We start from the raw sequence: 12,968 nt of genomic DNA, 5'->3' as shown, positions 1-12,968 counted from the left end.
GAGCTTCCAAAACTAATGGGAAATCACAATATGAGTTGATAGAATTTTGTAACACCTTCCCAATAGCATGAATGAACATCGAATTTCAAAGAGATACAAAGATTAAGCCCGATTAACCTCTAATTAGCAGAGATATCTTATTGTTTTTGGTGCAAAAATAGAGCACTTGGTGGAGGATAATTATGACAAAGTTATGCTTTCTTGTTGTCAAAATGCTTGAAGGCAACCATAGAGCAATGAGTCTAGATGACCAAAATTGACACCACAATCGTGTCAGGAGGGTTTGAAAAACTTTGTAGCTCAAAGAAAATAGACGGGCTTTTAGTAACGTAGGAGAGATCATGATTTTTCTTAGAAAAAAAGGCACTGTTTGTTGCAGGTGGGAATTTCGGTGATTGCGAGCTAGATGGACAGGGGTTTTCTGGTATGACCTGAGCATGGTGACTTGGCTTCAGGGTGCTAAAGTTGACTCACTCAATGGTGTTGTGTGTGAGTTGATTTCCACCCTCCACTGAGCAGTGTTGTGTGTGAGTTGATTTCCACCCTCCACTGAGCAGTGGTCTATAAGAGAAGCATAAAATAGCATAATATTGATTAATTTTGGGATTAATCAAGAGAATTAATTGATAATGATATTGATGGAAGAAGTAACAAGGCTCTTATACCAAATAAAGTAATAATGGTGGTTCATTATATAACACTTAAGCTAGGAAGATTAAGAAATGGATTAATATAAAGATAGGTGGTGATTAGTATAATCATGCACACATTGTATTGACTGAGTTGCCTCTTAAATAGGAATCATAGGTACATTGATTCTTTGAAGAAACTCGTGGGCATGAATGTAGAGGGCATCTCCTACATCATGTCCTAAACCTCCTCCATAAAGCCTAGAATCTCTCCACCTCTCCATAACTCATGGGCTCTGACTTTTAACTCAACTACTACTAGTGCTTTTACATGGATAAAATCATAATGAACCATAGTCCCTTGTTCCCTAACGTCATAAAGGATATTTTAGTGTATTTAATCCAACAAAACCTAATCTAAAACTAAAACACTTGCTAATGAAATCCAATGATTTCCTAAAAACTAGAGACTCTCACCCTTGCTCTGATGCCGTGTTGAGAATCATGGATCAAGCTCTCCTAATGACAAGATAGCTATCTAATTATTAACTAATCCTACACTAATGATAACACTAATCTAATGTGGATAGAAATGGAGAAAACTCATAATGAGCATGTGTTAATTAAGATGCACTCAAGTACAATTAGACATCTATATGAATTAAGATGCACTCAAGTACAATTAGACATCTATATGAATTAGCTTAGATACATAAAGAGACTTGAGATAAGTGCACGTGATATGTTCATTGCTTGAAATGGCCCCCCTTTATATGAGGAGAGCTTGCTCATGTGGGATAACTTTGACTAGGTGACTTGGCACTCTAGCATCACTCATTTCAACAGCCTTCAGAGTTAGATTCTCTTGTTTGATTGTTGCATCCTGAATTGGAGTGATTGTTGCATCCTTAATTGGAGTGATTGTTGACATGCCATAGCTATGTATTTCAACTTTAGAAGCCACGGGTCTAGAGCTAAGCATGCTCTATCTTTGGCATATTCCACTTGTGTCAATGCCCAACAAGGCTTGAAGAGCCTCTGATAGTTGCTGCATCTACATATTTTCTTTGCTAGCCTTCTCTAATAGTTTCTTATGATTGTAGCTTTGAGTGCTTTAAACAGCATGTTCTCTGTTGCTCCCACTTCACCTCACAGGGATCATCGGCTTGTTGCCTTTGGCACTGTCCACATTCACAAAATCTCTTGCATTAGCATTCAAGCTTGCTTTCGTAGCAACATTTCTATTGTTCTACATTCTCTTGCTTAGCTTCATTCGGTTTTAGCTCATATTCTTCTTGCCTTGCATGTTCACCTTTGTTTTCACCCAATGCATTTTTAGCTGTGAGGTTTGGTAGCTCTTGAACATCCTCTTTGTTAGCATTTTCTTGCTATTCGTGGGATAGCTTGCTTGAATTTTGTTGCTCCTGTTTTGATCAAACAATTGTCCTCTTTTTTGTGAGCCTTTTGCCTCCATGGCCTCTTCCGTTATGTAGCCTACTTCAAGCATGTGTGCAAAGGCCACTTTGTCCTCTTTAGTGAGAGTTTTGCAAAGCTTTCTTGGATGATCTTTGTGTCCATTCAACATAGAAAACACATATGTCGTGTCTTAGAAGGGTGTTTGAAAGATGCTGGCTTTGTTGTGTATCTTTAAATCCTTTCATGCCAATTTTGGATAAAACATGGAGTCATCCTAGGATATATAGTGTCTGAGAATGGTATTTCCATAGGCAAAAGCAAGATAAAACTTATCTTGGAATTCACACCACCCACTAACTATAAGGGAGTCTAGAGATTCATTGGCCATGTTGGATATTATTGTCAGTTTATTCTATTCTATGTTGAGATAGCCCATTCTTTATACAAGCTTCTCATAGTATTTGACTGAGGAATGTGATCATGTCTGTAAATTGCTCAAACAAGCCTTGGGCTTGCTCTAATATTGAGAGTGCCAAATTGGGATATCATCTTCCATATGCATATTGATGCTTCAAACTTTGCAATTGGATGTGTTCTAACCCACTCAGTGAAGATGGGCTTGACTACTTTATTTGTTTCACAAGCAGACAACTAAATGAGGTTGAGTTAAACTATACGACTACTGAACGCGAGGGTTTAGCAATGGTATCTGCTATACAAAAATTCTGGCACTACTTACTTGCTAACAAGTTTGATCATCAAGCCTTGTTATGCCTTGTAAACAAACCACGTGCCAAAGGAAGAATTTCACTGGTTGGTCCTTCTGGAATTGATTTTACGGTTGTGAGGCTTGTCAAGAAATAAATAAGCTCGTTAGAGAATACGAAATATGTTGTATGACACCAAAAAAGCCAGGGAAGAGTGAGGGAGACAAGATAGAGTAGAGTGTGAGAGACGAGAGAGGGGGGATGCACTACAAGAGAGAGGAGAGAGATATAAGGGGTGCCAAGGGAGTGGGAGAAAGAGAGAAGTAAGAGAATAGAGAGAGAAAGAACGTAGATATAGAGGTGGTAGTACACGCCCTCTATTATGCGAGAGAATAGAGAGTGAGAGAGGAGAGTAGAGTGAGAGAGGAGAGTATATCTATCTATCTGTGTGTGTGTGTCTCACAGGGTGGAGTAAGAAGAGTGAGAGAGGGGGAGAGAGGAGAGTAGAGTGAGAGGGTGGAAGAGAGGAGAGTAGAGTGAGAGAGTGGAAGAGAGGAAAGTAGAGTGAGTGAGGAGAGAATTCTCTCCTCTCTCTCATTATATTCTCCCACCCCCTCCCTAATACAACTAAAGGAGAGAATACTCTCCTCTCTCTCACTCTAGTCTCACCCGGGCGCCCAAAGAGCTCCTCTCTCTCTCTCTCTTCCCTGTTCCCTCCAGTGTTCACATAAAACTCGGAGACCCTTACAACGTACCTGTAAAATTCATGATCTCACTTGTAAATTTTATTTTTGCAATTTTAAAGATCGATAAAATTTTAAGCATTTTAGTTATATTTTAGTAAAAAAACATGTAAATATTGAAGAAAAACTGGTAAATTTTAAAATTGCAAGTTTTAAGATCTGAGAAGAAAAATATTCTCCGTTCCCTCTCCCCTCTCACTCCCTTTCCCCTCTCACTCTCTCTCCTGTCCTCTCCCTCCCTCCCTCTCGATGAAAACAAAAAAAAAAAAAAAATCTCTTTTTAGCTCGTGTTGCTGTAACAAAAAGTTTAAAAATACTTTTCTCTGCAGCGATGTCGAAGCGAGGAGATGGAGGCGTTGGATGGCGCACATCGCTGGGGAGATGTCTGTGGATGCGAGGGGTCTCTGTATGGAGATTGTGCAGGATGAGGGGGCGGCTATTGTCCTACCTCGGTCAGCAACTTCAGGGGCAGGTTACAGATATAGGGTGAGGCGAGGAGAGATTCAGACTCATATACAGCGGCGGTTCGGGGCTGGGGGTTCTGTGGTTCCCACTCTCTATTACTACGTTCCTCCGGACGTGGACGCTCTTGTGAAGGACCTGAAGCAGGGAAAGTATTGCGTTCTCTGTGGCTCCAGGCAAAAGCACTTGTGTCATAGCTGCCAAGGAGAGGCTCAGACGCCTGCATCGTGGGTGACAGATGCAAGCTTTGGGCTTACTTTTGGGACAGACTTCACATTACATGCCCCGGTCTCTTTAAGAGCAGGAATCCAGCGGAAGCGTGCGGCGAACTGCAATTCATGTCACTATTTGCCAAGGACAAACCACAGTTGTCCTGGACGAAGCTACCTCTTCGCCACTCCTACGCACAGCTATACTCCGTGGGTGTGCAATCATGTGGGACGAGGTGGATCCACCTCCTGGATAGGACGTGGGTCCTCCTGCAAGCGATCAGGTCCCTCGATGGACATGCAATTTGCAGGCCATGGTGAGGCATCAGAGTACATTCATGTGCAGGATTAAGGCTATCTATCATCCGACGGGCATATCCTTCTATCAGAGCTAGGGTTTTGCCTGAAGCGAAGGAAGTAGCTGTGGCTGCGAGGAGGCGTACCCAGCTGCGTCTTGACACGCTTGTTCGTGATGGTGATAATTCTCGAAGTTTGGCTTTGAACTGGTATCGCGAATGGAAGCAGGAGTGTCATAACTGAACATATCGAAAGGGCTGCGAGGTATCATGAGCTGCACTCAGCTCAAGTATTTATGATCAATTTTTACTCCGACAAGGCCAAGGAGCAGCTTGTGAACCCATGCCACGACGCAGTTATTTTTGTTTCTGTTTATTTCAATGTCAGCATCAACTCAGCAGTGGTAACGTTCGTTGACATATGTGGAACAACAGAGTTTGTTGACTTGCCACTCAAGAAGTGGAATGGAAAGATTTCCTTTGCAGACTTGTAATTTTCTCCAGTGGAAACCCACTAACCTGGTTGTCTCTGAGGGATACATGTGCATGTACCAAATAGGTGGGGGACATTGCTAAATATCTTTTGGTGTCAGCGCAGTAATTTACAAGGGTCGTTGTCATTTAACTATACTAGTTGGGAACCCGTGCTTTGCACGTCTTTTGAGGCTTCCAAAATCAAATTCTACCCAAACTTCCTTCTCCTCTTCTCGAACCTCCAAATTCTTGCCATGTGGCAACTTTGTGAAACTCTTCCTTAAGATAATACTAGTATTGCACCCGCGCATTGCTGCGGCCGACCAAGGTTCTAGAAAAGATCTATTCCCTCTCTACAACCATCTCTCTCTCTCTCTCTCTCTCTCTCTCACACACACACACACATGCACATGCACATGACCCTCTCCCTCTCTCTGCCACGTACACACACTCTCAAATGTTGAAACTCTCTCTCCCTCTCCCTCTCTCTGCCACGTACACACACTCTCAAATGTTGAAACTCTCTCTCTCTCTCTCTTCTCACATGCACACACATATACACATCTGCTCTCTCTCTCTCTCTCTCTCACACACACACACACACACACATGCACACACTCCCTCTCTCTTCTTACACTCTCCCACACATAGAAGCGCTCTCTCTCTCTCTCTCTCTCTCTCTCTCTTTTAATCTCTCTCTCTCTCTCTCTCTCTCTCTCTCTCTCTCACGCACACATACACATGTAAATATATAGTATATATATTTACATATGTGTATGTAAATATATATTTACATCTCTCTCTCTCTCTCTCTCTCACGCACACATATATAGTATATATAATATTATGTTTTAGATACATAAGCCTATACATAGACACATATACTTATACATATATACATGTATTTAAAAATATAAATACAAACATCAACATAATTTAATTAATTTTGATTAAATTTTAATGTGCGGAGATGGGTGATACTTTTAAATATATAGATAGATATATCATACACACATCTAAACACACAGACACACACACACACAAACATAAGTATGTATATATATATACATACATATGTATGTATGTATATATAAATGTAAATAAAAACACACACACATGTATACACACATATACATATATGTTTTTTTATGTATGTATGTATATATAAATGTAAATAAAAACACACACACATGTATACACACATATACATATATGTTTTCTATTTAATTTATATTTTATTAAAAGATACTTTTTATTCTCTTTCTTTCTCTCTTTTCACCCTCCCTCATTACATCTCTCTCTCTCTCTCTCTCTCTCTCTCTCTCTCCAGGTCTGGCCCATCTCACACTCTCTCTCTCTCAACAAGCACATTCTACAAAGATGCAGATGTACGCACATGCATGCATATACGCTCTCTCTCTCTCTCTCTCTCTCTCTCTCTCTCTCACACACACACACACACACATGTACACACCGCACATACACTAATCTAAACGCACTCTCCTCCCACTCTCTCTCTCTCTCTCTCTCTCTCTCACACACACACACACACACATGTATACACTCACATACACTAATCTAAACGCACACTCTCTCCTACCACACAAACTATCTCCTACATAGAAATTATCTGTCGCCTCTCTCTCTCTCTCTCTCTCTCTCTCTCACACACACACACACACACACACACACACACACATGTACACACCGCACATACACTAATGAAAACACACACTATCTCCTCCCACACAAACTATCTCCTACATAGAAATTCTCAGCCTCTCTCTCTCTCTCTCTCTCTCTCTCTCTCATGCACACACACACACACACACACAAACTATCTCCTACATAGAAATTCTGAGCCTCTCTCTCTCTCTCTCTCTCTCTCTCTCTCTCATGCACACACACACACACACACACTCTCGCTCTCTCTTCACGCACACTCTCTCACATAGAAACTCTCTCTCTCTCTCTCTCTCTCTCACACACACACACACACACACACACACACACACACACACACACACTTAAATAGATTTACACACATATATATAATTTTAAAATTGATTAAATTTTAATGGTAGGGATGAGTGGTGAGGTGTGCTCACTCTCAAATAAATGCATCTTTCATGTAATCTCTCTCTCTCTCTCTCTCTCTCTCTCTCTCTCACACACACACACACACACACACACACACACACACACTCAATTCATACATCCACCTATAATCATAATAGCACCTATAATCGTAATAGATCATACAATTATCTTGTCAACTCAACTCATACATCCACCTATAATCGTAATAGACCATAAAGTTATCTATACTCCACCAATGACATTGTGGAAGTAGCAAACCATTCAACGGCTAGTGCAACCTTTTTTATTTTGTGCTCTTACAAAATGACTACCAAAATGACTCACATCTATGGTCCTCACAAATGACTACCATCAAAGACTTTACTTTAACATTTGTACACTTGGACATTGTCTCTCGTAAATGCAAGGATGATCCTTCTTAGCCCCATGATGCAATCCATCAAACAACTATTTTTTATCCCTTGTGATTAGGCTAGGGTGGGTGACTGACTACAACCATAAACATATGACTCAATGTCCATTTTGTTAATTATCTCATGTAAATAGTTGATGTTATGAGATTTTTATCGTTAGACAACTCTTTTTAATAAGTCTTTTTACATGCATAACCATATAGGTAAAGACATAAAATAAAAAGTCATCTGGCCAATACTTATAGGTGAAAATGTATAAAACATATAGGTGTAGACATAAATAAAAATTCATTTAGCTAATCATTATATTAGGATTTTCATACCTAATGTCCATGGTTAAGATATAAAACCCTAATGGCCTAATGCTTGCCTATAAATTTGAACACTCAAAAACCCTAATGGCTACCTACTGCCTATATGCACATGCACATGCACACTATTTATATATACATGTTTTTTCTTTAAATGCCTTAAAAAAAAAGAGAGTCTTTCGTCGTAATTAACTATTTTCGATCTTGTTGAGGCATAATTGTTAAAAGAAAAACAGCGTTTCATTTTCTAGGAAATTTTTAAATGATCAAATATTTTGTTTTTTTCTCAAAAGCACGCGCATTTTATCTCTAAAAATACTATTTTTCCCTACAAGTTTATGTTTTAGATACATAAACCTATACATAGACACATATACTTATACATATATATATGTATTTAAAAATATAAATACAAACATCGATATAATTTAATTAATTTTGATTAAATTTTAATGTGCGGAGATGGGTGATAAGTTGTGGTCACTTTTAAATATATAGATAGATATATCATACACACATCTAAACACACACACACACACACAAACATATATATGTATATATATATATACATACATATGTGTGTATGTATATATAAATGTAAATAAACACACACACACATACACACATGTATACACACATATACATATATGTTTTCTATTTAATTTATATTTTATTAAAAGATACTTTTTATTCTCTTTCTCTCTCTTTTCACCCTCCCTCATTACATCTCTCTCTCTCTCTCTCTCTCTCTCTCTCTCTCTCTTTTCACCCTCCCTCATTACATCTCTCTCTCTCTCTCTCTCTCTCTCTCTCTCTCTCTCTCTCCAGGTCTGCCCCATCTCACTCTCTCTCTCAAGCACATTCTACACATAGATGCAGATGTACGCACATGCATGCATATACTCTCTCTCTCTCTCTCTCTCTCTCTCTCTCACACACACACACACACACACACACACACACACACATGTACACTCCGCATATACACTAATCTAAATGCACACTCTCTCCTCCCACACAAACTATCTCCTACGTAGAAATTATCTGTCGTCTCTCTCTCTCTCTCTCTCTCTCTCACACACACACACACACACACACACACATGTACACACCGCACATACACTAATGAAAACACACACTATCTCCTCCCACACAAACTATCTCCTACATAGAAATTCTCAGTCTCTCTCTCTCTCTCTCTCTCATGCACACACACACATACACACACACTCTCTCTCTTCATGCACACTCTCTCACATAGAAACTCTCATGCACACACACACACACACTCTCTCTCTTCACGCACTCTCTCTCTCATGCACACACACACACTCTCTCTCTATTCACCACACTCTCTCACATAGAAACTCTCTCTCATCTCTCTCTTTCTCTCTCACACACACACACTTAAATAGATTTACACATATATATAATTTTAATTAATTAAATTTTACATTAAATTTTAATGATAGGGATGAGTGGTGAGGTGTGCTCACTCTCAAATAAATGCATCTTTCATGTAATCTCTCTCTCTCTCTCTCTCTCTCTCTCTCTCTCTCACACACACACACACACACACACACACACACACACATGTACACTATTTATATATACATGCTTACATACCTATAGATACACATACATACATAATATATATAAGTGTGTGTATCTATAGGTATGTAAGCATGTATACAAAGATTTCATTGAAAGATGTGAGATGAGATCTTCTTAGATTCAAATTCAAAATTGCTTTGGAAGATGTGAGATTTGGCTCCTCTTCACGCTTGAAGGAGGAGTGGCCATTTTGAAATAGGCCCCCCTCCTTTGCCCACGTGGAGGGAGGGCCACTCTCCCTTAATCCTGTATAGATATAGAGAAGAGAAGAGACATGTGGGAATGCAAGCAAGTTGCTTCAAGATGTTTTGCTGCCTTCAATTTTAAGCTTGATCTTGTTTGTTTTTTTTGTATTTTATTACGATCTTAATTTAGGTTTTGAGATCTATTAGTTGAAATATCCAGAAATGTGAAATTACTTTACCCATTACCCATGTGTGATCTTTTGGTTGGAAAATGTTGCTTAAATGTGCGTAATATATCATATTAACACTTGTTGAGGCCTATATGGTGTGCGCACTAACACGTGGAGAGAGGTATATATCTCATACAACACTTCTGGATGCCGAACTCAACTCATGATCAATAAAAGCATAGCATGTTCCATGATGAGGGTCGACAAAGAGGTAATGCTAGTACATATGTAGAATTTGACGGGTTAGGCTATTTCTCCCATATATTACGGAGAGTTTTTAATCCTTTTGCCCCATGGCGTGAGCATGTGCCAAGAAGGATCTATATAGAGGCAATATAGTGCATGTGGATATTTTGAAAAGAGGGTTGGTCGAAAAGAGCTATTACGTAGCAAATGCTTTATTCAGCATTTATATATAATATAACATGGGAAGCTTTTTGATCATGACACATGTCATCAAAGAATGGGGGTAAGCATTGAGAGATGCGTTCATTTGAAATCCTTGGTGCTGTGGTGGCAGGCTAGCACTTAGTGGAGGAGGGTAATTATGACAGAGTTATGCTTTCTTGTTGTCAAAATGCTTCAAGGCAACCATAGAGCAATGAGTCTAGATGAGTTTGAAACCATTCATCATAGGATTAGACAAAATGTAAAGTGATTAATTCTATTTTTACCAGAGTGCCTTTCTGAGAGGTGCCCAGGCTTGAATCTCATGGTAGAGCGTCTCCATTGCCAAAATTGACACCACCATCGTGTCGGGAGGGTTTGCCTCTTAAATAGGCATCATAGGTACATTGATTCTCTGAAGAAACTCGTGGGCATGAATGTAGAGGGCATCTCCTACATCATCTCCTAAACCTCCTCCATAAAGCCTGGAATCTCTCCACCTCTCCATAACTCATGGGCTCTGACTTTTAACTCAATTACTACTGGTGCTTTTACATGGATAAAATCATAATGAACCGTAGTCCCTTGTTCCCTAATGTCATAAAGGATATTTTAATGTATTTAATCCAACAAAATCTAATCTAAAACTAAAACACTTGGTGCTAATTAAGATGCACTCAAGTACAATTAGACACCTATATGAATTAGCTTAGATATATAAAGAGACTTGAGATAAGTGCAAGTGATATGTTCATTGTTTGAAATGGCCCCCCTTTATATGAGGAGAGCTTGCTCATGTGGGATAACTTTGACTAGGTGACTTGGCACTCTAGCATCACTCATTTCAACAGCCTCCAGAGTGAGATTCTCTTGTTTGATTGTTGCATCATTAATTGGAGTGATTGTTGACAATTTTGCCATAGCTATGGATTTCACCTGTAGAAGTCACGGGTCTAGAGCCAAGCATGCTCTATCTTTGGCATTTTCCACTTGTGTCAATGCATTGTCCAACAAGGCTTGAAGAGCCTCTGATGCGTGCTTCATCGACAGATTTTCTTTGCTAGCCTTCTCTAGTAGTTTCTTACAATCCTTTGTAGCTTTGAGCGCTTTAGATAACATGTTCTCTGTTGTTCCCACTTCACCTCATAGGGATCATCGGCTTGTTGCCCTTTGGCATTGTCCACATTCACAACATCTCTTGCATTAGCATTTAAGCTTGCTTTCATAGAAAAATTTCTATTGTTCTATATTCTCTTGCTCAGCTTCATTCGGTTTTAGCTCATATGCTTCTTACCTTGCATGTTCAGCTTTGTTTTCACCCAATGCATTTTTAGCTCTGTGAGGTTTGGCAGCTCTTGAACATCCTCTTTGTTAGCATTTTCTTGCTCTTCCTAGGATTTCTTGCTTGAATTTTGTTGCTCCTGTTTTGATCAACATTGTCCTCTTTTTTGTGAGCAATTGCCTCCATGGCCTCTTCCTTTATGTAGCCTACTTCAAGCAAGTGTGCAAAGGTCACTTTGTCCTCTTTAGTCATTATTATGTGAGTGAACTTTCTTGAGAATTTAATTATAAAAATTAAAGTTAGAGATGAGAGTATATGAGAAAATAAATTTATGATAAAAATAGCATATTTATGATAAAGATCTCCAAAAAGTAGGTCGTTTTTTTTTTTGCATGCGGTTGAATTTAGCAAAACGGCCCGCGATGAGTTATAGACTAGGCCTATTACGGTAATTTTAAGTACCAACTTGACTATATTTTGACGAAAAACCAAAGCTATAGTGGCTTACATGCTTATACTTGTATATAGGGAGCCAAGACAGGCTGAGACAGGCAAACGTCTACATGGAGTATTAGTTCTCTTATTGTTTTCCTTATATGGTTTAAATATTTCATGAGAGAGAGAGAGAGAGAGAGAGAGAGAGAGAGAGAGAGAGAGAGAGAGAGAGAGATTAATCATGGTTTGTAAGAATTGCAGGTTTCTTGGATGAAGCTCTCTTTTCTTTCTATCTTCTCTTTTCTCCTCTGATGAGAAGATGTATGATTGTATCAAATTACTTCATACCTTAATAAATTATTGAAATACTCATATGTGAGACTGTGGGTCTTACATATGGGAGGGCAGATTGGATCCAATGCTTTTGTCTTGTGTTTATAAATATTTTTTCATTTAAGTTTTTTGTTTAATTCTTCTTCTAAGGTTGATGTATTAACTTGTAGTTAACTTATTTAAAGTAATTTATAAAATTTGTTGAAATCTTGTACTTGGAGAAAAGGTCTTGTAATAGTGGTATCAGAGCTATAGGCCAAGTACAAGATCTTTTCACATGATTAAGGAAAGAAAATCAAAGATGTGGGTTATGGACTAACCTATTAATAATTGGACTATAGTGCTTTTGTTATTTTGCAGAACATCATTGCAATCGAATCTATGTAAGGTGCTACCTGCCTAGTCTTAACTCAATCTTATGATTGCTAAGTTTAATATTTATTATTCAAGTTTATTTCAACTTCAAATAGGAATTAATCTTTTCATCATCATCTCCTTTGACATTAAGGTAAGTACATATATTTAGACTTGTTGATTTGAGTCATTTCAAACCTAAGGATTGCTTTCCTCAAATTTGAGAGATTCTTGCTATAAATATCTTTAAAGGTATTTATACAAACCTCAATGAAGTTATGACTTACATTTTGTACAAGTTTATTTTGTTTAGTTTAATTTGATCTATCTTTCTTTTATGTCTTGAGCTTTGTTATTTTTCATTCATAAGAGTGAGTTGTTAATAAAT

At 38.5% G+C, this 12,968-nt stretch overlaps 1 pseudogene; it reads left to right on the top strand.

The window, feature by feature from the left end:
- Positions 1-3,855: 3,855 nt before the first annotated feature.
- Positions 3,856-4,997, top strand: LOC147622466 (uncharacterized; annotated as a pseudogene).
- Positions 4,998-12,968: the final 7,971 nt, after the last annotated feature.

The sequence above is a fragment of the Cibotium barometz genome, chromosome 28, assembly GCF_041138505.1.
Source record: "Cibotium barometz isolate CiBa-2024 chromosome 28, ASM4113850v1, whole genome shotgun sequence".
NCBI lineage: Eukaryota > Viridiplantae > Streptophyta > Polypodiopsida > Cyatheales > Cibotiaceae > Cibotium > Cibotium barometz.
This window is presented reverse-complemented; position numbering and strand designations above follow the sequence as displayed.